At 39.7% G+C, this 26,165-nt stretch overlaps 1 protein-coding gene across 3 annotated transcripts in view; it reads right to left on the minus strand.

Annotated features, from left to right (window-relative positions):
• LOC129780130 (uncharacterized protein ZK1073.1) overlaps positions 1 to 26,165 on the minus strand; it is a 115,671-nt gene that overhangs the window by 64,850 nt on the left and 24,656 nt on the right. The gene's annotated exons all lie outside the window — the stretch shown is intronic.

Genomic DNA, 26,165 nt, shown 5'->3' on the forward strand with positions numbered 1-26,165 from the left:
ATATTCATTATAGAAGTTCACACTAGTGTAAACGGTTGATGCGATTTCTATAAATCTCATCATATTTCTTCATATGAATATATCACTAGTCTAAACCCACCCTTATATACGAGAAGAATATAACCTCGTGTGTTTATTCTCATCGGTCATCAGGAGCATACCATATTTTGTAGAATGTCTGTGTTTCCAACGGTCAGTGTTTATAATATAAACTAGTACAATGTTTGTTTTATTTAGAGAACACTTTTCTTCTCCAATCATTGACAGTTCTCATCCCAGCCCAATCTCAGCATATGTTTCCACTTTCGTATCCCAACCTAATGTTTAGAAATCACCTCGCCTAAGTGGTTTTCAACTCGTGGAGTGTTGCATCTCGTTATCACTACATGTACTAACGCAATGCTAACATCGACTGAACTAGGAAAAGACACAGATAGAAAGATCCGCAATAATATAACTTGTAAAAAGGATTTTTCGTCGATGGTTTCGCCTAGATATATGGTTAGGGAAAAAGTGAGATAGAGAGAATGAGAAGGAAGGTCTAAGAAATAGTGGAACAACTACAGCATACCATCTCCCTCCCTCACCCATTGAATGACGTCTTCCCGCCCATCGAGAGCACGTTTTGTGTTTCAGAAAGGGAAGCTTATTTTATATTCCACTCTCGTTTCGAGGCAAAGTTTCACTCTACCACAATCGGTTCGACTTTTCCAACTCGGATACGCATTTTCGGGTGGCACGTTTGTGTCATTATGTGCCACCCACGCTTGCGATTGACGGTGGCACTTTTGCATGGTTAAATGACGAGCAACGCTGGTAGATATTGAACATTCTTGTCGGTCGAATCTTTGTTCAAGTGTGGAGTTGAAAATTGCTATTTTAATAGTGAATGTGAACAGCGAACTGTTGATGATGGAGGTTTCAGGAATATTCTCGTTTCTCATTGTACAGTTGTACATAATTCTATCCGTGCGTAAATATAGCAATGCTGTCTGTTGCACACCATTCATAACGCTGTTTTTTCCAACTTTTCCATTCATATTACGAATAGTTGAAATAAATTGATGATTGTGAATTGATGACGTTATCCTCAGTCTTCCCTACAATGCAATATCATATCCCCGGGTTATTCGGCCGCTCTTGTCTTTCGTATAGCTCTGTTGAGTATTAATAGTTAATGGGCGAAGAATTCCAAAGTTACAAACAGGGTGAGACGTCAATTGTTACTTTCGTCCTTGCCATAGCCAAGTACGGTTGAACTTATTAATGCGTTGGTGCATTTTGTTGTGTTGTAGCTGAGAATGGTGCATGAAGAAAGATTAAACGGATCAGACTTCGGCTGAGCATGTAAACGATATGAAAGTAGGGACTGGTTACCAACATTACTTGTATTATATATGGCGTTTTGTGGAAGTGGGCAGTAACCACTGATTGCATAAGAATGGCAAGAATGTAGCAGGATTTAGTGAAATGTGATATTGGTTTCGAATCAGAATAGAACAGGTGAAGAAATCCGATAGTGCCAACACACGAAATAGAACCGAGAAATAACATATCCCTTAAGATTTTCAAACTCATAGGCAATATCAAGTTTGTTTTGTGACAAAAAAGTGTAATATCACCGCTGATCATCAGGGAACTGCAATCAAACCTAATCAAGTGTTGTTGCATCACAACTAATAAATCGAGTTTGAAACACGAAAGTATAAACAATTCTAAATCTCGAGTAAACATTTTCTCCTCACAGAATAGCTGAAAAATCCTTTCTACCGTATCGACATATTTCGGTGCACAACGTCAACTGTGCGGACTCGCTTTTCTCTGAGCGAGCATTTCAAATTACCTCCATTTTACGATTACGAATTCTCAAATTTACAAATTTACAAATTTACAAATTTACAAATTTACAAATTTACAAATTTACAAATTTACAAATTTACAAATTTACAAATTTACAAATTTACAAATTTACAAATTTACAAATTTACAAATTTACAAATTTACAAATTTACAAATTTACAAATTTACAAATTTACAAATTTACAAATTTACAAATTTACAAATTTACAAATTTACAAATTTACAAATTTACAAATTTACAAATTTACAAATTTACAACTTTACAATTTCACAAATTTACAAATTTACAAATTTATAAGTTGCACCTTTTCAGTGTAAGTATAATATCCTCTTGTTCCACTATTGGACCGTACGGCGGAACAATTGATACAAGGCTTCCATAGTTTTGTTATTAACCCATTAACGACCAAACTGTTATTTTCGTGAAAACCATTAGGCGTAGTGCACAAATTACGTAGCGCTAAAAATGCGGTTATCGAATTTCAAACTAAGACCGCTTCATTGATTTGGGAGTTTGTTCAATCTATTCTGCTTTGGCGGGATATTCATCGATCGCTTTATTACTCTGCACATCAGCTCACGATTTCCTATAGTCCAAATGTTTCGTTTCCAGTTCCGGGTTCCTTGTTTTGAGTTTTTCATCCAAGTGAGCTCCCTCATGATCATGAGGAAGTATTGATAACAGGCTCCCGGAAAAGAGGAAACATTCGACGTTCAACTTTGTTGAATGCACTGCGCCGTGGAGCATTTGTAGCAACGATTAGTGCATCATGATTCAATTGATAAAAATGAAAGATAAAAGAAAAAAAAATGAAAGAAAATATCCATGATCATTTAAAATACGAGGGTCCTCGTCTGGTCCTCCATCCACATTATTTATGATTACTGGCTTGATTACTCCTTGATACTGAATAAACACGAATTCTGGCAGCTCGCAAAACCTGCATTTTTGTTCCTGTTGGAGGTTCAATCCAATAGATTTTTCCCTACATCACAATGTGTGTTCTTTTATCAAGGTAATACTGTAGAAAATTTAACATATTTTTGTATTTCATTAGGTACTGTTTATTGTTAGGTTACGTTAGGTTCCACACATAGTTGCTTCAAACCGTATTTATTGCCCAATGAAGTCGTACAAAATAAATGAAATAAGTAATGTGGTAGCTAATAAATTAAGATATCATTTGGTGCAAAAACATTTCAGTATGCTTGCTTTTCAAAGACATGAAAAATTATCGAAGTTGCTGTTCGATTTTTCGAACAGTCATCAATAAGTTAATAGCACAAATAGTCCTATATTTCTTGTAGAGTTCGGATTGTGCATCGGTTCGCGATAGACGTGTGCTTTAACGCTCGTCTCGTTGTTGAGGGTTGCGGTGATTAAAGTGAATTTTGAGCCTTTGAACTTGGATTAGAATATTTACTAATCTTACTGTCTGATGAAACTCAATCATCCCGTTTGAGATATACGTGAACTATAGTGTCAAAACATCAGATTTACGAGTTGTTTTGAACGAGTGGAGAAAGCGTCATTTTGCATTATCCGCCCGGTTTTCATGTGTTCGTGTGTTTTTTCAATTATTGTATATAGTCTCCCTCTCTCGCGGAATTCCTGCGTATATGTTGGTTGGAAAGGCACAGCGGGAGAAACGCATTAATACAGTGGTGCAGTGCTAGCAGTATTCAAAAACGATTAATTTGAAGAAAAGAAATCTCGCGTAACTTTTGAAAAGGTCCTAAGTAACAAATGTAAACAAATCGAGTTAATGGATGCATACTATTAGTGCTCAATCATTGAATGCAATGCGAAAACAACCGTTCAAGTATCTATCCTTTTCACTTTTTTATTACCGATACAAAAAATGTCCAATGTACAGATTCGAATTTTAAGCACTCGACTATTATTTCGGACGCCTCTTTCCTCTGACGCTCGATACGTCCGAAGTAACAAAGCAATCAAAACAACGCGAAGTCGCACTTCGGACATTTTGAGTTTTTGTTATTTTCGGGTGTTGATATCGTTTTTAGTGCAATTCAACGAGTTATAACAATAATGATCTGCTTTTAGCACGAAAAGCAAGTATTTGAAGCGTTGTTCAGTAGTTATTTGCAAATTGTCATCGTACAACGTAATTTGTCCAATGTACGAAGCGGTCAGTCAAAACGTCCAATGTAACATTTTTCGCTCGGAGGTTTCAATATCAAACTAAAATCACATAACAACAGATACGATTGGTTTCGCGGAGTTATTATTGACTGCTAGTGGTAAAAGTAGTGATAAAGATCGATTCCTTTTGAAACAATTCGCGGAACAATGTTCCGATCTTCAACTTCGTTTTTCTCGAGTTGATGTGAATGTTACATAGGACCTTTTCAAAAATTACGCGAGAAATCTTTTATGATATCTGCGAGTGTATAGTGAAGTAATATGTGCGTGAAGTTAATGTGCCTCTCCGTATTTCGATGATTGCTTGTGTGTGTAGCAATTTTTCATAATTCACATATGCATCGGCAATGCGCTTCGTGTCCCGTTAGAATGTAGCTGACGACTTTCATTCCCGTGTCAGATGTGGATGTGTTATAGCGTGAAACTTTATTGGGGGTGGGTGGTTTTAAGATCCTTTGAACAGAAATTGTGGTCAATAGCAATGGTAGGTTACAGTCATTAGAGAACATTTAAGTTTTAGTTTTAGAGAACATTTAAGGAAGTTTATAAAACAGAGTCTTGTGAAAGAAGGAAACGAGTGCAGATGTGGTTTTCAGTCTCTGGCGAGTAGTCCCATATGTACATCCAGTCATAGAATTTGTGTGACAGCGTGACCGATATTGTTGCATTCATATTACGTCATTCTTATGTTTGTTGTGGGTGCCTTGATCAATCATTGTATGGATGATTGATACAAATTTGCCATCTGTTAAATCGGATATTTCAGCCAAAATATAAATATAATAAAAATATCAAATTCTCAGTTATTTTCTAAAGATTCGTTTGTGCGTTGTTGCTCGGTGCGAGTTAGAAGTCAAACGAGCCGAGGAGTGGCGAGCGTACCCATACCGCGGGTTTTTTACTACTCGCTACCGAGTTATTTCAATTTTTTTGTTTTTTAAACTGGCGAGATGTGCATTCAGATGTCAAACACCGCGGCGTGGGTGCGATCGTCATTCTTCGTTTCGGGGTCCGTTTTACTCGCACTGAGTTGCTAACAGCTTACAGGTGGGCTTTGGGGTGACCCATGGATACCTTCCGTTGAATATATATATTTTTCTCGGATATCTTCTCAGGTTTCCAAAAGATAACGCGGAGAATTATTTCGATGAAAGGTACGTGTGATAAAAAATATAATATACAGATTTATCTCGGCTACCTTCTTAGGTTTCCCAAATATAACTCTCCGCTATCGCGATTGGATTTAGATACAAAGTACATGCGATAAATAATTGAATATGTAGATTCCTCTCGGTTATCTTCTTAGGTTCCCCAAAGATAACTTTCCGCAGTCGCGATTGGACTTCGATAAAAAGTACATTAGATAAATATTCGATCCAATTAATTTTACAGGTTTTCCTTCTCAGGATTCCTAAAGATTGTTCCTGTCGAGTGACGTAACACGAGATTATAGGATTTTAGTGAATCCTGTGAAACCTGATTCTTACCTCTCCCACTAACAATTATCCCTCCCATAATAAACGCTAGGGGACCACGCTATAGAGGCGACCCTCTGGCCTTCGGGCGGCGAATATCATACTGACATTCCTTCCCTTCCCCTGGTGACTGTAAGGACGTGGCCGGCGTCGTTATTGACCATTTAAAGATCGAATCACCGAAAGTTACACAACGAGAATGATTTGCTAGTCTCAAGCGTCATTCTGGGTGTTCTTTGTGCAATTTGGTTGGTTCAGGTCAATCACGGAGAGCAACTACGAATTGTACAGTCTACCCAAGCTCAAGCTCAAGCTCAAATAGTCCTATATTTCTTGATGCACTTAGCGTGTCGTATATCGATGGAATGGAATGTTGGATCTCCATAACTGACGATTGTTGCCTTAAGGTCTGTAGAGAGCCTCTATTGACGATTGGAAACATGAAACATTTTTTTGACGTAGAACTACGTCTTTCATTAAGGGTGTCAAATCAGAAAACAGGTCACGTTTTTATGAAATAAAGTTAACGTTAATAACTATGTTAGCCGCGAATGGATTTTGGTGATTTACATACCAAATGAATCGGAAATTCCCTAAGATTTGTTTGATATGCTATACATTACAATCCCATGGTGTATAAATGGTTAAAATTCGTGAAAACTATAAGCCATACATTTGTTCTGTCCATTTGTGTGCTTTCCCGAACAGAGCTGTCAATAACGAGCAACGAAGGGAAAATCGTAGGATTTAAAGTCTCCGTGAACAAAGGAAAAGAAGAAGAATGAAGGGGAATACTTGCCTAGAGTATAAACAGTGGATCTCGTTGAGGCAAACTTTCATTCGGCATCGAACTGTTGAGTAATCCAGTTCACTTTGCTTTCGCTGCGCTTCGAACTAAGATTGGATTCATTGAATTCAATTATTTAAATGCTTAAACCCCGTAGTCCGACCCTTATGCAATAATAATTATAAATAGAATAATTCTTTCGACTAGTCGCGAATAATTTTCACTCCGAAATTTGGATCTAAGAGATATGTTGGCATAAAAAGTACAGTAAGTTACTTATAAATCGATATGCTGGGGCACCACTCAGTGTCGCATTGGAGTTGGTTTTGACCAGTAATTGGACATTTGCGACTGGTGGCGACTTTCAATGTGGGGCCATAATATGGGCCCCGAACTCAATGTTTACAAAAATGTCCAACTAGAGGTAAAAACAGGAAGTTGGTTATATCTATGGTATAACCGCAAAGATGACGTAGGACTATCGTTGATTTAGAGATCATTTGTTTGAAGTTGAATCTAAATCCATTCTGAATGAATGAATAAATGAATATTTGGGAGACTTCGAAAACGAGAGCGTTACGTTGGAGGCACAAGGTTTTATGCATCCAATATAGGATACGAAAAACCTTGTTCTGAAGAATAATCTCCAGAAGCTTTTCTGCTAACTGCACTTGATTGACAAATCACAAAACCAAATGTATTATATGGATATTTTATGGATAGAAAACATTAAAATAAACTCATTCGCTTGAATATAATTTTCAATTCCAAGGGGAACTGGCAGATTATTTTCCAGCAACGATTAGATATTTCCACATATTCCTCGATACTGGAAGCCCACCAGTGGTTAATACTAACTCGATAACCACCTGTTAATAGCACTTGATTGAAAAATATTTGGTCACAGTGTTACATGGATAGAAAACATTCAATTAAACTCTTTCACATGAATATATTTTGAAAATTCACAAAGGAACCGGCAGATTATTTTCCAGCAATGATTAGATCTTTCCGGAACTTTCTCGATGCTGAATGGCATCCTAACGGAAAGAGTTCTGCGCGTGTATGTGTCGATCCTTCGCCGTCCACCTCCTCCAGCACGTTAGGCAACGATGTTGTCTTGTCGATGTCCTCACGAAAAATGAATGTGTCTCACCACTAGAATATCGCTTAAGTATGCTTTTTGTGTGTGATTGAATCGAGAGAAGGTGTGGTTTACGATGGCAATTTGGAAGGCAAACTAGAGGGGAATGAACTCTCTGAGCTCGAAACTTTCGGCGACTGAGCAATAATCGATTGCGGGCGCATACAATATTGGATATGGAAATATCCTACTGATGGGGAAGAATAATCTTCTGAAGCTATCCTGTTAATTGCGTTTGATTGAAAAACCACAAAACCAAATGTATTTGATCACAGTGTTACATGGATAGAAAACATTCAATTAAACTCTTTCACATGAATATATTTTGAAAATTCCCAGAGGAACTGGCAGATTATTTTCAGTAACGATTAGTTATTTCCACATTTTCCTCGATACTGGAAGCCCACCAGTGGGTAATGCCAACTCGATAACCACCTGTTAACAGCACTTGATTGAAACATATTTGGTCACAGTGTTACATGGATAGAAAACATTCAATTAAACTCTTTCACATGAATATATTTTGAAAATTCCCAAAGGAACTGGCAGATTATTTTCCAGCAATGATTAGATCTTTCCGGAACTTTCTCGATGCTGAATGGCATCCTAACGGAAAGAGTTCTGCGCGTGTATGTGTCGATCCTTCGCCGTCCACCTCCTCCAGCACGTTAGGCAACGATGTTGTCTTGTCGATGTCCTCACGAAAAATGAATGTGTCTCACCACTAGAATATCGCTTAAGTATGCTTTTTGTGTGTGATTGAATCGAGAGAAGGTGTGGTTTACGATGGCAATTTGGAAGGCAAACTAGAGGGGAATGAACTCTCTGAGCTCGAAACTTTCGGCGACTGAGCAATAATCGATTGCGGGCGCATACAATATTGGATATGGAAATATCCTACTGATGGGGAAGAATAATCTTCTGAAGCTATCCTGTTAATTGCGTTTGATTGAAAAACCACAAAACCAAATGTATTTGATCACAGTGTTACATGGATAGAAAACATTCAATTAAACTCTTTCACATGAATATATTTTGAAAATTCCCAGAGGAACTGGCAGATTATTTTCAGTAACGATTAGTTATTTCCACATTTTCCTCGATACTGGAAGCCCACCAGTGGTTAATACCAACTCGATAACCACCTGTTAATAGCACTTGATTGAAACATATTTGGTCACAGTGTTACATGGATAGAAAACATTCAATTAAACTCTTTCACATGAATATATTTTGAAAATTCCCAGAGGAACTGGCAGATTATTTTCAGTATCGATTAGTTATTTCCACATTTTCCTCGATACTGGAAGCCCACCAGTGGTTAATACCAACTCGATAACCACCTGTTAATAGCACTTGATTGAAACATATTTGGTCACAGTGTTACATGGATAGAAAACATTCAATTAAACTCTTTCACATGAATATATTTTGAAAATTCCCAAAGGAACTGGCAGATTATTTTCAGTAACGATTAGTTATTTCCACATTTTCCTCGATACTGGAAGCCCACCAGTGGTTAATACCAACTCGATAACCACCTGTTAACAGCACTTGATTGAAACATATTTGGTCACAGTGTTACATGGATAGAAAACATTCAATTAAACTCTTTCACATGAATATATTTTGAAAATTCCCAAAGGAACTGGCAGATTATTTTCCAGCAATGATTAGATCTTTCCGGAACTTTCTCGATGCTGAATGGCATCCTAACGGAAAGAGTTCTGCGCGTGTATGTGTCGATCCTTCGCCGTCCACCTCCTCCAGCACGTTAGGCAACGATGTTGTCTTGTCGATGTCCTCACGAAAAATGAATGTGTCTCACCACCAGAATATCGCTTAAGTATGCTTTTTGTGTGTGATTGAATCGAGAGAAGGTGTGGTTTACGATGGCAATTTGGAAGGCAAACTAGAGGGGAATGAACTCTCTGAGCTCGGAACTTTCGGCGACTGAGCAATAATCGATTGCGGGCGCATACAATATTGGATATGGAAATATCCTACTGATGGGGAAGAATAATCTTCTGAAGTTATCCTGTTAATTGCGATTGATTGAAAAACCACAAAACCAAATGTATTTGATCACAGTGTTACATGGAAAGAAAACATTCTAATAAAATCTTTAACATGAATATATTTTGAAAATTCCCAAAGGAACTGGCAGATTATTTTCAGTAACTATTAGATATTTCCACATTTTCCTCGATACTGAAAGCCCACCAGTGGTTAATGCCAACTCGATAACCACCTGTTAATAGCACTTGATTGAAACATATTTGGTCACAGTGTTACATGGATAGAAAACATTCAATTAAACTCTTTCACATGAATATATTTTGAAAATTCCCAGAGGAACTGGCAGATTATTTTCAGTAACGATTAGTTATTTCCACATTTTCCTCGATACTGGAAGCCCACCAGTGGTTAATACCAACTCGATAACCACCTGTTAATAGCACTTGATTGAAACATATTTGGTCACAGTGTTACATGGATAGAAAACATTCAATTAAACTCTTTCACATGAATATATTTTGAAAATTCCCAGAGGAACTGGCAGATTATTTTCAGTAACGATTAGATATTTCCACATTTTCCTCGATACTGGAAGCCCACCAGTGGTTAATGCCAACTCGATAACCACCTGTTAATAGCACTTGATTGAAACATATTTGGTCACAGTGTTACATGGATAGAAAACATTCAATTAAACTCTTTCACATGAATATATTTTGAAAATTCCCAGAGGAACTGGCAGATTATTTTCAGTAACGATTAGATATTTCCACATTTTCCTCGATACTGGAAGCCCACCAGTGGTTAATGCCAACTCGATAACCACCTGTTAATAGCACTTGATTGAAACATATTTGGTCACAGTGTTACATGGATAGAAAACATTCAATTAAATTCTTTCACATGAATATATTTTGAAAATTCCCAGAGGAACTGGCAGATTATTTTCAGTAACGATTAGTTATTTCCACATTTTCCTCGATACTGGAAGCCCACCAGTGGTTAATACCAACTCGATAACCACCTGTTAACAGCACTTGATTGAAACATATTTGGTCACAGTGTTACATGGATAGAAAACATTCAATTAAACTCTTTCACATGAATATATTTTGAAAATTCCCAAAGGAACTGGCATATTATTTTCCAGCAATGATTAGATCTTTCCGGAACTTTCTCGATGCTGAATGGCATCCTAACGGAAAGAGTTCTGCGCGTGTATGTGTCGATCCTTCGCCGTCCACCTCCTCCAGCACGTTAGGCAACGATGTTGTCTTGTCGATGTCCTCACGAAAAATGAATGTGTCTCACCACCAGAATATCGCTTAAGTATGCTTTTTGTGTGTGATTGAATCGAGAGAAGGTGTGGTTTACGATGGCAATTTGGAAGGCAAACTAGAGGGGAATGAACTCTCTGAGCTCGGAACTTTCGGCGACTGAGCAATAATCGATTGCGGGCGCATACAATATTGGATACTGAAATATCCTACTGATGGGGAAGAATAATCTTCTGAAGCTATCCTGTTAATTGCGATTGATTGAAAAACCACAAAACCAAATGTATTTGATCACAGTGTTACATGGAAAGAAAACATTCAAATAAAATCTTTAACATGAATATATTTTGAAAATTCCCAAAGGAACTGGCAGATTATTTTCAGTAACTATTAGATATTTCCACATTTTCCTCGATACTGAAAGCCCACCAGTGGTTAATGCCAACTCGATAACCACCTGTTAATAGCACTTGATTGAAACATATTTGGTCACAGTGTTACATGGATAGAAAACATTCAATTAAACTCTTTCACATGAATATATTTTGAAAATTCCCAGAGGAACTGGCAGATTATTTTCAGTAACGATTAGATATTTCCACATTTTCCTCGATACTGGAAGCCCACCAGTGGTTAATGCCAACTCGATAACCACCTGTATATAGCCGCGCGTGTATGTGTGTGTAGCGATGTCTTCCCAGGGAACCGTTTGTGACATCATTCTCCTCCTGATGGATTCCCTTCTGGCCTAAGGTGCACAAACAGGCTCTTGGTGACACCGTTCATCCGCGCTTTCATGATAAATAAAGAGCTTCACCACAACAGCGACAACATGCTCCAATCGTTCAATTAGAACTGAGTGGATTTCCGAGCGCCGCTCGCTTATATACCGATTGGTGATTTCAATAGCCTGTTTTGAAAGCAATTTTAAGACTATTGAAACAAGTTTTTGGATAAAAAAGTAACAAGTATATAATGCGTAGACATTTTATCTTTCGAATGAAGTGTTTATCATACCATTTCGTTCAGTTGTTTAGGAGCTATTAACGCTCAAAATCTCGGTCTCCGGCGTAACGCTTTCGTTTTCGAAACTTTGATTTTACACCCCGGTATAGAAATTAAAGACGTAGTCCTACGTCAAAATGTCTAATTAAACGTGTTGCATCACAGATCTGTTCAATTAGCTTAATGTCGATGTAGATGTAAATTACTGTATAACCAAATCAAAACAAAAGCCGAGACACAAAGCCCAGACAAAAACCAAACGAGCCGTCCGTCTCCGTCAATTATTCTTTTCTACAAACCCTGCCGGTCGTTTTCGTTGAACGTATGCTGACGGGTCGTTACGTTGCTGGTGTATGTGAATGTTTTCATTAGAATTGCATGGTAGAATCATTGACGTATCGTAACGTGACGGGACGTTAAGTGCGTTTCACATACAACATACATGTTGTATGTGAAACGCACTTAAAACGAACGCATTGCCAGGGGCAATAAAATTTCGAGGTAAGCGTCATCTAATGATGCACGCGGTGTTGGTGCAGTGAAAAGCGCTCGCACTGACCCGAGCCTTCGCGAATGTGACACCGCACCGAACAACAGCGAAGTAGGCGATTTCGGCGTGTCGGTCGAAAATGTAAACGCCCAGGCAGCAACCAAAATCAAGCTCCCCCCGCTGGTGGTGAAGGCGGTCGCTCTTGACAAACTCATCAGCGAATTCGCATCGATGGGTGTTACAGCAGAGTACAAGCTGTGTGGCATAATTCAGTCTTTTTCCAAGCAGTTAACATTGTTTATTTTCCGTCTTCATAAGGGCTTCGTTTGTGCCTTTGAGAATGCATCAATGCATTAAACTGACGTTATGACGAAGTAGACGTTAAGGTTGTGCACCAAAAAAATATTTGGGAATACCAAGCATCTTGAATGTCTTACTGGAATGTTATAAGTTATTTGGGTTCGCGTGCCAGTCGCAAAACTGCCTTCAACTAGGATTGCATTTGCGCTAATATTGATCATCATGAAGCATTGCTACTGTTTTCGAGGTTGTTATTAACAAAAAGAGTTTATTTCTCTTGTTTAGTCATCAAGAAAGTAAATGTTCTGGAATTTTGTATGTGATTAGGTTTTGCTTGCCAGTAGCAAAACTTCCTCCACTAAGGGTTACAGCTGCGCTTCTCTCGAGCATGAGAAAGTAATGCAACTCTTTTCGAGGCCAGTAATATTAACAGAAGCGTTTCTACTGAGAATAGCGCAAAATGATGAGAAATGTTTATATTGCTAGTAGTTTCAAGCCACCAATGTATGGCTCTGTATGCACGCTATGGTGAACGCTTGTTTGGCGCTTGGTTTACGCTTAGTTTGTACGAACGATATCTAGAGGTGCGATTCCTTTGAGGCAATACTAAATAACATATAGCATGATATTTGATACTTGCAAGTGTTGTCATTGTTGTTGTTTACATGCGGTGCCAAAGATATATTGATGTAGTTATGAGATATGGAATAATGGTGCTGGTGCAACATGTATATAATCGACTGTAGCCGAGTCTATGTCAATTTCGAAAAAGGCCACCGGAATAGCCTTCGAGGTAAATTTTCAATGCATTGACATGAAATAAATTGCGACATACGATTGTTTTGCGAGGGCAAGAACGAATCATCAATCAATTATCGTCAACTGATTCTACAAAGAAAAAATCATTTCAGAGATTATTCTACTAAGCAGTTGTTTCTAAAATTTCACAGCATTATACAATAACATCAGAAGGTATAAACAAGCGACTTATATAAAATAACAGCGTAGTTCTACGTCAACAATGCGGTCGTATCTTGGACACAACCTCCTATAATTTTATTTCTCTATTATAGTGACTTTCAACACATTTCGGCTGGTTCGTCACTTTTACTTCCATTTTTGTAAGAATGTCGGGAGTGAGAATTGAACTCGTGATCTCTGCGTGAGAGGTATGGATGCTACCACTACACCAGATCGCCTCCACATCCTCCGTATTCACTCGACTTCCTTGCGAAGTATTTCAGCAGGTTATCAGACTAATTCTTTGCTAGGGGTATAGACCGGCTCAAGGCCAGCCTAAGTGGATGTACGTAATGGCAAATGTCCACTCAGGGATGACCATAGTGGGATATAATATAACTTTTAAATGTTGCCGTGCCATGTTTTACACTATTAAGGGTTGAGTTGGAATCGAGAACACGAGGTCACGTTGCTTGTACCAATTCCTGTAGACGTGTCATCAAGCATAACCCGTAACTCTCGTATAAGAGGTACTTATGTGCGAACAGGCTAGGCCGTGCCGTTCGAGTAAGAGGAAAAGCGCTCTAAACCTTAAAAGATGGAAAAATACTAGACGGGTCACCTGAGCATCTTGAATCTGTTACCCTCTGGACCAGCCTCAGAGATGAACAGTGCATGGATGGAACCTAGGACTAATTATGACATTCCATACAAAGTGATCAAATATTCTCGTTAAGTATGGGATCTCTGGGAAATCTCTGTGGCTATGGGAAACTGGCCAACAGTTTTTCAGACAGAAATAGCTGCAAAAATAGAATGTTTAAATGTCTGCCTCAAAAAAAAATATAGACAGGGTAACATCTGCATATTCTCGAACAGTCAAGCGGCACTTTAAGGTCTAAACGCCTTCAAATGCTCCTCAAAAATTGTCAATATCCCAACTTCACTCAAAGTCATTGATATTTCTTCCCAAAAAAATACGCTCTCTTCAATTGTTTTTCATTCTTTCTGGGGCAAACACAAACAAAATTTGGCGGCATTGGCAGGGAAACCATAAAAAAACGAGTTTTTTTTACTTTTATATTCAAAATTCTACATCAAAATTGTCTTCATACGACTTTTAGAACTTATCAACACCAACATTTTGCGACGCATAATTTGTCAATATCTTAATCCTACTCAAAGTTATTGATGGGCTTTCACCCAAAAGCTCATGATTTCAATTTTAATTTACTCAAACACAAAAATAACATAGCTTTGAAAATCACATATTATATAGAGTGAAATTTGTTCTTCCAAATTACGTCAACAAACATTTTTTTATGTTTGCCCCAGAAAGAATGACAAACAAATGAAGAGAGCGTATTTTTTGGGAAGAAATATCAATAACTTTGAGTAAAGTTGAGATATTGACAAGTTCGAAAAATGTCGAAAAGTGTTTGTTTTGGTAAGTTCTAAAAGTCTTTCGAAGACAGTTTGTATGTACAATTCGAGATATAAAAGTTAGAGCAGAAAAAACAGTTTTTTTTTCATGGTGACCCTAACGCAACTTAGAAAAAAGGCGCTATATCGGTTATTTCAAGAGATAGAAAAAAACTTTGTTCTACAAAGATGTCTCAAGTAACTGGGACTACAACATTGTCGATCTATGTTTACCTCTATCTATAAAGATAAGAAAGTTATATTTTTTATTTCATCGACAATTTTGATTTCCACTTAAATGCATCTCCTGAACCATTGTGCATTGCGGTATAGAGGGCAACGAGCGAGCAGATGAACTTGCCATGAACGGCTCAAGCTCACTGGTCCAGAACCATTCTGTGGAATTACTGACTGTGTGTTGAAAAGTGAGCTAAAGGAATGGGAAGACCAATACATCAGCAAATTACTAGAAAATATTGGGAACCAAACTTAACAAAATATACCTATATAGTGAAAACTATTTGAGAAAATCGTTTTAAATGCTGTTGTTGATGGTTGTGAATGAGTGAAGGGAATGAGATCGATCTCATGACAAATATTTTAGAGCGTATTCCAGAACATTATGTTCAGATTAGTGGAATGCCGTATCAAGGGTTGGTTTGATTGTTTTTTCAAAGTACTTTATTATGATCCATCATGTATTATGGATACCTATGAATATACTCTCAATGCATGACAATAAATGACTATATTCAGAGTTTGCGTATTCATACTTACAATGACACACAGAGATAAAAGAAGCAAATCGTTTTTGTTTATATGTGGAGCAATGCAATCTAAAGGGTGTGTCACATCAAATTGCATCACGGAAAAAACGCTGTAGAAATTCGCCCAGTAGACCGATCCTTTTGAAAATTTTAGACAGTAAAATAAAAACTATTAAACAACTTTTGGCATTTTCTTTTTATTCATACTTCGAGCCCAAGCCCGTATGCTCGCACCTTCCTCTTTACCCCGTCCATAAGGTTCTGCACAACGTCAGGTTGTAGTTTTTTTTTGAACAGAATTCCTTTTTCTCTTGAAGTCCGCCTCCGATTTGACAACTTTTGGGTTCTTCCGGAGGGCCTGCTTCATAATCGCCCAATATTTCTCTATTGGGCGAAGCTCCGGCGCGTTGGGCGGGTTCATTTCCTTTGGCACGAAGGTGACCCCGTTGGCTTCGTACCACTCCAACACGTCCTTTGAATAGTGGCACGAAGCGAGATCCGGCCAGAAGATGGTCGGGCCCTCGTGCCGCTTCAATAGTGGTAGTAAGCGCTTCTGTAGGCACTCCTTAAGGTAAACCTGCCCGTTTACCGTGCCGGTCATCACGAAGGGGGCGCTCCGCTTTCCGCAAGAGCAGATCGCTTGCCAAACCATGTACTTTTTGGCAAACATGGATAGTTTCTGCTTGCGAATCTCCTCCGGAACGCTGAATTTGTCCTCTGCGGAGAAGAACAACAGGCCAGGCAGCTGACGAAAGTCCGCTTTGACGTAGTTTTCGTCTTCCATTACCAGGCAATGCGGCTTCGTCAGCATTTCGGTGTACAGCTTCCGGGCTCGCGTCTTCCCCACCATGTTTTGCCTTTCGTCGCGGTTAGGAGCCTTCTGAACCTTTTTTTTTCCAATTCGTTTATTTGTAAGGCTCAATCGCATAAGCTTTGCGGAGCCGCTAACTCAAGTTTTGTTTATACAAAAATTTCATCTTAAATCTATGTTTAGTAGGTTTCGACCGATTACTCGCGGTTTACTCGAGGTTAGAGGGGCAACAATTTTTGTGGGACGGGTCAGGTTAGGGATATGGATATGAGGTATCATTGTCTCAACCGAGGGTTGCCGCACGCACTGTAGCATTGTGCATAATGACCAGGGATAGCATCTGGTGTTCGACTAGCTGTCGAGGGTGGGCGACGGTGAGATGAGGGGACAATACAAACAAACTAATAACGAAAAAGAAAAAAAACACAAAAGCATTAAATTCTTATACTAGACCGTTTCACAAACATATAGATTAACTGCATATAGCAGATGTCGCGAGTTCCCAACACGTTTCTAACAGGAACATAAGGTTGTCTTCCTTGGACCTCAAGGGCATTCAAAAGGTACTCTCTGGCTGCGTAATTATCCGTACATTGCCAAACTGCGTGATCGATGTCATCGTAACCGTTTCCACACCGACAGACATTGTTTTGAACAAGATTTATTCTGTGGAGGTGCACATCTAGCGAGTAGTGGTTGGACATAAGTCTACTCATTACACGAATGAAGTCACGACTTACGTCCAAACCTTTGAACCACGCTCTCGAAGAAACCTTTGGAATAATTGAATATAACCACCGCCCAAGACTTCCAGTGTCCCAATCGGTTTGCCAACTCAAGAGGGAACTCTGACGTAGTAATTGGAAAAATTCATCGTATGAAATCTGTCTATCAAACAATTCGCCTTCCTGGGCACCCACCTTTGCTAGAGTGTCCGCCTTCTCATTGCCAGGAATTGAGCAATGAGAGGGGACCCATACAAAGGTTATCTTATAAGATCTTTCGATCAGTGCACTCATCTGCAGCCTCACTTTTGTGAGGAAATAAGATGGGTGCCTACTAGTTCTCATCGACTGGAGAGCCTCAAGCGAACTGAGACTATCCGAGAAAATGAAGTAATGGTCTGCAGGCTTGTTGGAGATCATCCCCAATGCGAAGTCGATTGCTGCCAGCTCAGCAACATAAACGGAACAAGGTTCCTGCAGTTTACGGAAGGCGCTCGAATTTTCATTGAAAACACCGAAGCCAGTGGATCCATTGAGGCGAGACCCATCAGTGAAGTATCTTTTCATGCAATTGACTTTTGAGTACTTTCGGTTAAAAATACGGGGAATGTAAGTTGATCGAAGCTGATCTGAGATTCCAAGTATTGCTTGTTTCATCGACAGATCGTATTCAATTGAGGAACTGCTGATGGTGAAGTGAGCACGGTCTGGAGTAAACGATGGAAGACAAATATCTGACGAAATATAGTGGTGGTAAATTCTCATAAACCGAGATTGTATATTTAGATGAAGAATTTTTTCAAAGTTTTCAATCAAAAGTGTGTTCGTGACTCCGCATTTCACCAGTATTCTGAGAGAATGTTCCCAGAATCGGTTCTGTAGAGGAGTTACTCCTGCCAGAACCTCGAGACTCATGTTATGCGTTGAGTGCATACAGCCAAGAGCTATACGCAGACAATGATATTGAATTCGTTCCAGTTTTAGAAGGTGACTTTTAGCTGCTGAGAGAAAGCAAAAAGAGCCATACTCCAGAATGGATAGAATAGTTGTTTTATAAAGTGTTATGAGATCTCCCGGATTAGCTCCCCACCACGTGCCGCAAATCGAGCGGAGGAAGTTGACCCTCTTTTGACATTTTTGCTTCAAATACGTAATGTGGGTATTCCAAGTGCATTTTGAATCAAACCAGACACCAAGGTACTTGAAAGTCAATGATTGGGTAATGCTTCTGCCCAAAAGCTTAAGTTGCAATTGGGCTGGGAACCGCTTTCGAGTAAACACTACCAGTTCGGTTTTCTGCGGCGAGAATTCGATCCCTAAGTTCCTTGCCCAAGAAGACAAGTTATCTAAGGAATTTTGCAATGGTCTTTGCAAATTTTCGGCATGGAGACCTCTGACGGAAACCACACCATCATCTGCAAGCTGTCTAAGCGTGCATTGTTCTGCCAAACAACTGTCAATATCTTTCACATACAGATTCCTCAATCGATAGTTGAAAGAGCCGGACGCTTATTGTTCGCGTCTCTGCTACAAATCGAAGCTGGTGAAGTTTTTTTTCCCTCCGCCAAAGTGCCTTTGGTTTTTTTTTTCTTTGACCGTTCGTGGCAAGATAAGTGCCGTTAATACCCGGAACAGCGAGGAAGCAGCACCTCTCCGGCAACGCCGGACCGGCGATCTGTGAATTGGTTCCAGCGGCATCGATTTCATCATAGAGAAGTATAATCAACAACAACTTTTGTCGTCACGCTATTGTGTTTACCTCGTAGCGTGCGGTGTTGTATAGCTTCGAATAGGGGTGTTCAAGGTTGTTCGGACACCGCAAATTAGTATTTTGTTTTTTTTTTGGAAGAATTTTTTTTTTTTTGAGATATATATATATTTATATATTTTTCTTAAATTTAAGTTAATTATTAGTCTAAGTTAGTTTTAAGTTGAGTTTTTGAGCGCGCGTGCGTGTGTGTGTGTGTGTGTTTTTTTTTTCATAGACGGTTGCGCACCGTTTGCGCAACCGTTATGACATCTACCGATGCCATTGTTGCGCGGACGCGCTATTATCAATCGACCTCAAAGGGACCATGGGTTGTTTTCTTTCGGCCCAAGGGAAAATCGTTGAGAACTCTTGATATTTCAAGAGATTTGCTGCGTCAATTTTCGGGCGTCTCGATACATAAAGAGAGACCGGATAAACTGCGTGTAGAAGCACTGACTTTTGATGTGGCCAACAAGATTGTTGACCACGAAGCTTTTAACAGGGAATATCACATCTACATCCCTTCTCGAGAGGTGGAGATAGAAGGCGTAGTAACCGACGCGAGTCTGAGTGTCGATGAATTGAAAAAAGCTACGGGTTCTTTCAAAAACTCGATGATAGGTGATCTTGTAAAGATCCTGGATGTTAGAAACCTGCATTCAGCATCTTTGGAAGAAAACAAAAAAGTTTATAAGCCCTCGCACTCTTTTCGGATTACTTTCGCAGGTTCTGTTCTCCCAAACTATGTGAAAGTAGAAAATATTTTTTTCCCAGTGCGCCTGTTTGTACCACGGGTTTATAATTGTACCAACTGTAAAAAGTTGGGACACTCGTTTAGCCACTGCGGCAACAAATTTCGTTGCGGTAAATGTGGCGAGAAACATAGTGAGGATTCTTGCACACAAACAGTGGAAAAATGTATCCACTGTGGCGAGAATCCTCACCCTCTACAGGAGTGCCCGAGGTACAAACAGCACTCCGATAAAGTGAAGCGTTCTATCGCTGGACGCTCCAAGCGGACTTATGCTGAAATGCTAAAGACCGCATCAGCCGCTCAAGATGAAAACCAATTTTCGGTTTTGTCATCTCAAGAATCGGACTCTGATTCTGATGAGGGTCATATTACGGCTGCACCAGAATCTTCAATAAAGGATGAATCATCAAAAAGAAAGCTCTCTTCACCAACGGTGCACCGTAAGAAACCTAAAGTGACCCTCGGAAGATTGTCTAATTCCAAGGGTAATAGTAATAAAAAAACGAATCCGAAGGCTCCTTCTCAGCCAGTTCCTGGTTGCAGCAAGGATTTTACGTCATTACCCAGAGAAGAGAGAAATAAAAACGCTGCTCCTCGAACTTCTCGTAGAAAATTCGCGTCTAATCGAGGATTGATAGGTTTTTCGGACATTGTGGACTTCATACTAAACACGTTAAAAATTCAAGACCCCCTCAGAAGCTTTATTTCTGCCTTGCTTCCATCTTTAAAGTCTTATCTTAAGCAATTGACTGCTTCATGGCCCCTCCTTGCATCAATCATATCATTCGATGGATAATCCCCCTAGCGTAGTAGAAGATATGATCAATGTGCTACAATGGAACTGCCGTAGTCTAGTGCCAAAACTAGATTCGTTCAAATTTTTACTTCAAAATTATGATTGTGATATATTTGCCCTCTCTGAAACATGGCTTTCTTCTGACACTGAACTCAACTTCCACGATTTTAACATTATTCGCCTGGATAGAAATGATTCTTATGGAGGAGTACTTTTGGGGATCAAAAAGTGCTACTCTTTCTATAAAATTCCTCTCCCAGCTCTATCAGACGTCGAAATTGTCGCGTGTCAAATAACTGCAAAGAGTAAAGAACTTTGCATAGCTTCAGTATACGTTCCTCCAAATACTAACATTAGCCGTAGTCATCTTTGGAATCTAGTCTCGATTCTCTCATCCCCAGTTCTAATTATGGGTGATATGAACTCTCATGGTACTGGGTGGGGTGATCCTTATGATGACGCCAGAGCGGCTATTTTTTACGATTTATGTGACGATTTCAACTTGACTATCTTGAACACTGGTGAAGCGACACGAATTCCAAAACCTCCGGCTCGAGAAAGTCGTCTCGACCTTTCTTTTTGCTCAAGCTCGTTATCATTGGATTGCCAGTGGAAGGTCATCAATGATCCCCATGGTAGCGATCACTTGCCAATCAGTATATCAATCAAGTGTAGCCCGCAATCCACTGAATCATCTCGAGTTCCATTTGATCTAACAAGGAAAATCGACTGGCAAAAATTTGCAACGGCGGTAACAATCGGTGTCGAATCAATAGATATACTTCCACCATTGGAAGAATATCGATTCTTTGTCGATTTGATGTATAAAAGCTCACTGGAAGCACAAAAAAGAAAAGTTCCAAGTGCTCCGTTTAAAAGAAAACCAGCCACTCCTGGCTGGGACGATGAATGCACAAAACTGTATTTGAAAAAATCTGATGCTTTCAAAGCTTTTCGTAGACATGGAACATCCACACACTTCGAGGAATATTCAAAGCTTGAAATACAGCTGAAACAATTAATTAAAGCAAAAAAACGCGGTTACTGGCGCAATTTCATTGAAGGTCTTTCTCGTGAAACCTCAATACGTACCTTGTGGAGGGTAGCTCGCAACATGCGTAACCGCTCATCTACCAACGAGAGTGAAGAATACTCCAACCGATGGATATTCGATTTCGCGAAAAAGGTCTGTCCAGACTCAGTTCCAGCCCAACATACTCTTCGAGAAACGTCTCCGAGCAGTGGACCTCTGGACGGACCATTCTCAATGCTGGAATTTTCTATGGCTCTTCTTTCATCGAACAACTCTTCACCCGGAAGCGATATGATTAAATTCGTTCTTCTAAAAAATCTTCCCGATATCGCGAAAAGACGCTTGCTAGACTTATTCAATACCCTACTAGAAAACAATATTGTGCCACCCGAATGGAGACAGGTAAAAGTAATAGCAATTCAAAAGCCTGGCAAACCAGCGTCTGACCATAACTCATACCGTCCGATTGCTATGCTCTCGTGCATTAGAAAATTGTTGGAGAAAATGATCCTTCGAAGACTCGATCAATGGATCGAGACAAATAATTTGCTATCAAGAACACAATTTGGGTTTCGCAAGAGCAAAGGAACAAACGATTGTCTAGCGTTGCTTTCTACAGATATTCAACTGGCCTTTGCGCACAAGGAGCAATTGGCTTCAGTATTCTTGGATATTAAGGGAGCTTTTGATTCGGTTACCATAGAAATTCTGTCAGACAATCTGGACAGATGTGGACTTCCTGGAATTTTGAATAACTTTTTGTACAATTTGTTGTCAGAAAAGCGAATGAACTTCACCCTTGGACAACTGACAACTTCCAGAAATAGTTATATGGGTCTACCCCAAGGCTCATGTCTGAGCCCCCTTCTTTATAATTTTTATGTGAAAGATATTGACAGTTGTTTGGCAGAACAATGCACGCTTAGACAGCTTGCAGATGATGGTGTGGTTTCCGTCAGAGGTCTCCATGCCGAAAATTTGCAAAGACCATTGCAAAATTCCTTAGATAACTTGTCTTCTTGGGCAAGGAACTTAGGGATCGAATTCTCGCCGCAGAAAACCGAACTGGTAGTGTTTACTCGAAAGCGGTTCCCAGCCCAATTGCAACTTAAGCTTTTGGGCAGAAGCATTACCCAATCATTGACTTTCAAGTACCTTGGTGTCTGGTTTGATTCAAAATGCACTTGGAATACCCACATTACGTATTTGAAGCAAAAATGTCAAAAGAGGGTCAACTTCCTCCGCTCGATTTGCGGCACGTGGTGGGGAGCTAATCCGGGAGATCTCATAACACTTTATAAAACAACTATTCTATCCATTCTGGAGTATGGCTCTTTTTGCTTTCTCTCAGCAGCTAAAAGTCACCTTCTAAAACTGGAACGAATTCAATATCATTGTCTGCGTATAGCTCTTGGCTGTATGCACTCAACGCATAACATGAGTCTCGAGGTTCTGGCAGGAGTAACTCCTCTACAGAACCGATTCTGGGAACTTTCTCTCAGAATACTGGTGAAATGCGGAGTCACGAACACACTTTTGATTGAAAACTTTGAAAAAATTCTTCATCTAAATATACAATCTCGGTTTATGAGAATTTACCACCACTATATTTCGTCAGATATTTGTCTTCCATCGTTTACTCCAGACCGTGCTCACTTCACCATCAGCAGTTCCTCAATTGAATACGATCTGTCGATGAAACAAGCAATACTTGGAATCTCAGATCAGCTTCGATCAACTTACATTCCCCGTATTTTTAACCGAAAGTACTCAAAAGTCAATTGCATGAAAAGATACTTCACTGATGGGTCTCGCCTCAATGGATCCACTGGCTTCGGTGTTTTCAATGAAAATTCGAGCGCCTTCCGTAAACTGCAGGAACCTTGTTCCGTTTATGTTGCTGAGCTGGCAGCAATCGACTTCGCATTGGGGATGATCTCCAACAAGCCTGCAGACCATTACTTCATTTTCTCGGATAGTCTCAGTTCGCTTGAGGCTCTCCAGTCGATGAGAACTAGTAGGCACCCATCTTATTTCCTCACAAAAGTGAGGCTGCAGATGAGTGCACTGATCGAAAGATCTTATAAGATAACCTTTGTATGGGTCCCCTCTCATTGCTCAATTCCTGGCAATGAGAAGGCGGACACTCTAGCAAAGGTGGGTGCCCAGGAAGGCGAATTGTTTGATAGACAGATTTCATACGATGAATTTTTCCAATTACTGCGTCAGAGTTCCCTCTTGAGTTGGCAAACCGATTGGGACACTGGAAGTCTTGGGCGGTGGTTATATTCAATTATTCCAAAGGTTTCTTCGAGAGCGTGGTTCAAAGGTTTGGACGTAAGTCGTGACTTCATTCGTGTAATGAGTAGACTTATGTCCAACCACTACTCGCTAGATGTGCACCTCCACAGAATAAATCTTGTTCAAAACAATGTCTGTCGGTGTGGAAACGGTTACGATGACATCGATCACGCAGTTTGGCAATGTACGGATAATTACGCAGCCAGAGAGTACCTTTTGAATGCCCTTGAGGTCCAAGGAAGACAACCCTATGTTCCTGTTAGAGACGTGTTGGGAACTCGCGACATCTGCTATATGCAGTTGATCTATATGTTTGTGAAACGGTCTAGTATAAGAATTTAATGCTTTTGTGTTTTTTTTCTTTTTCGTTATTAGTTTGTTTGTATTGTCCCCTCATCTCACCGTCGCCCACCCTCGACAGCTAGTCGAACACCAGATGCTATCCCTGGTCATTATGCACAATGCTACAGTGCGTGCGGCAACCCTCGGTTGAGACAATGATACCTCATATCCATATCCCTAACCTGACCCGTCCCACAAAAATTGTTGCCCCTCTAACCTCGAGTAAACCGCGAGTAATCGGTCGAAACCTACTAAACATAGATTTAAGATGAAATTTTTGTATAAACAAAACTTGAGTTAGCGGCTCCGCAAAGCTTATGCGATTGAGCCTTACAAATAAACGAATTGGAAAAAAAAAAAAAATCTTTCACATAAAAATTATAAAGAAGGGGGCTCAGACATGAGCCTTGGGGTAGACCCATATAACTATTTCTGGAAGTTGTCAGTTGTCCAAGGGTGAAGTTCTGAACCTTGTATGTACGCAGGCACTGTGATCACGCGTATTCTAGAGCTTGCCACTCAGAATGCATTCAAGGCGTGTTATTTGGCATAGAAATCTCAACTAAGTACTAATAAAAATGACGCAAGTAATACTACGTTGAGACGGCGAAGTTCCTCTAGGAACGTTAGTGCCATTGAAGAAGAAGAAGAATGTACGCAGGCCCTCCCGCTGCTTGGTCCGCCGGACGAATGAACTTGACAAATTCAGCTTATTGGCGACATCCCGGACCGAACTTCTCGGATCACGTCTAAACTGCTTAACTACGCACTTGTGATCTTTTTCACTGACGGAGCATCCATTTTTGCCGTTCTTCACCTTCCGGTCGATGGTTAGGTTCTCGAAGTATCGTTTTAGTACTCTGCTGACCGTGGATTGGACGATTCCCAGCATCTTACCGATGTCCCGATGTGACAACTCCGGATTCTCGAAATGAGTGCACAGGATTAATTCACGACGCTCTTTTTCGTTCGACGACATTTTTCCAAATTTACGAAAAAATTGACAGTGAAGCATGGCCAACGTGATCTATACACTCTTATCTGATTATAATCGAAAGCTGAAGATATAATTCCTAAAAATTAAATTTCTACAGCGTTTTTTCCGTGATGCAATTTGATGTGACACACCCTTTACACCTTAATCCTTTCAACGACTATACAATCATTTGCTGATAATGGATGTTTGGATTTTGTTCGGCCGATAACCACCCGAAAATTTTCAAAATATAATAATGAATGTTCTCTTATCAACAAAAACAACAGGCTGTCAGAAAATCTGTTCATTGAAAAAGTACCATAGAAGTGTATTGAAGCGTGATGTTATTTTCTACGTAAGTCGACATCTCTGTGTCTAAACATTCAGCACAATTTCTGTAATCCGACGTAATGTTGCCGGTGCCACATTCAAAGTTTCTAGAAGAGCGCGCCAATTTAATGAAGATTGACAGAATATTACCAACACTGTCGCGGATACCAACGGTGCAGCGATACCGAGCGAGATTTCGCCTTATTGAAGCCCACGCGACTATAAATGAGGCCACTTTGAGAGCGCTGCAACCAAACGCATAATGAACATGCTAAAAATAAACCCAGCGTGGCGTAAACCATTGCTCGCGCGTAATTTCGTTATATTACATCGGCTGATTTGATAAGGAATAATGCTTGTTGAGTTAGTTCTCAGATCATCTCTCTCTACGCATACAGAACTATATTCGCGTGACAAGTTTATTTAAATTGCCTCAAAAGAACACTACAGGTAACACGGAAGCGCTGATGGTTTCCTGTTCTCGAACCTGCTGCTATTTTTTACAAACATCGCGTGTCATGGATTAAACGTTTCGGAAACGCGATGTGAATGAAGTCGATTGGAATTTCCTCAGGTGGCTCTTGCTAGATAAGTCCATCATCTGGGAAGATAACGAACGAAGACGCCCCTTAAATTTATAAAAATAGAAAAAACAAACATGACTTCGATTGAAT

The sequence above is a fragment of the Toxorhynchites rutilus genome, chromosome 3 (assembly GCF_029784135.1).
Source record: "Toxorhynchites rutilus septentrionalis strain SRP chromosome 3, ASM2978413v1, whole genome shotgun sequence".
NCBI lineage: Eukaryota > Metazoa > Arthropoda > Insecta > Diptera > Culicidae > Toxorhynchites > Toxorhynchites rutilus.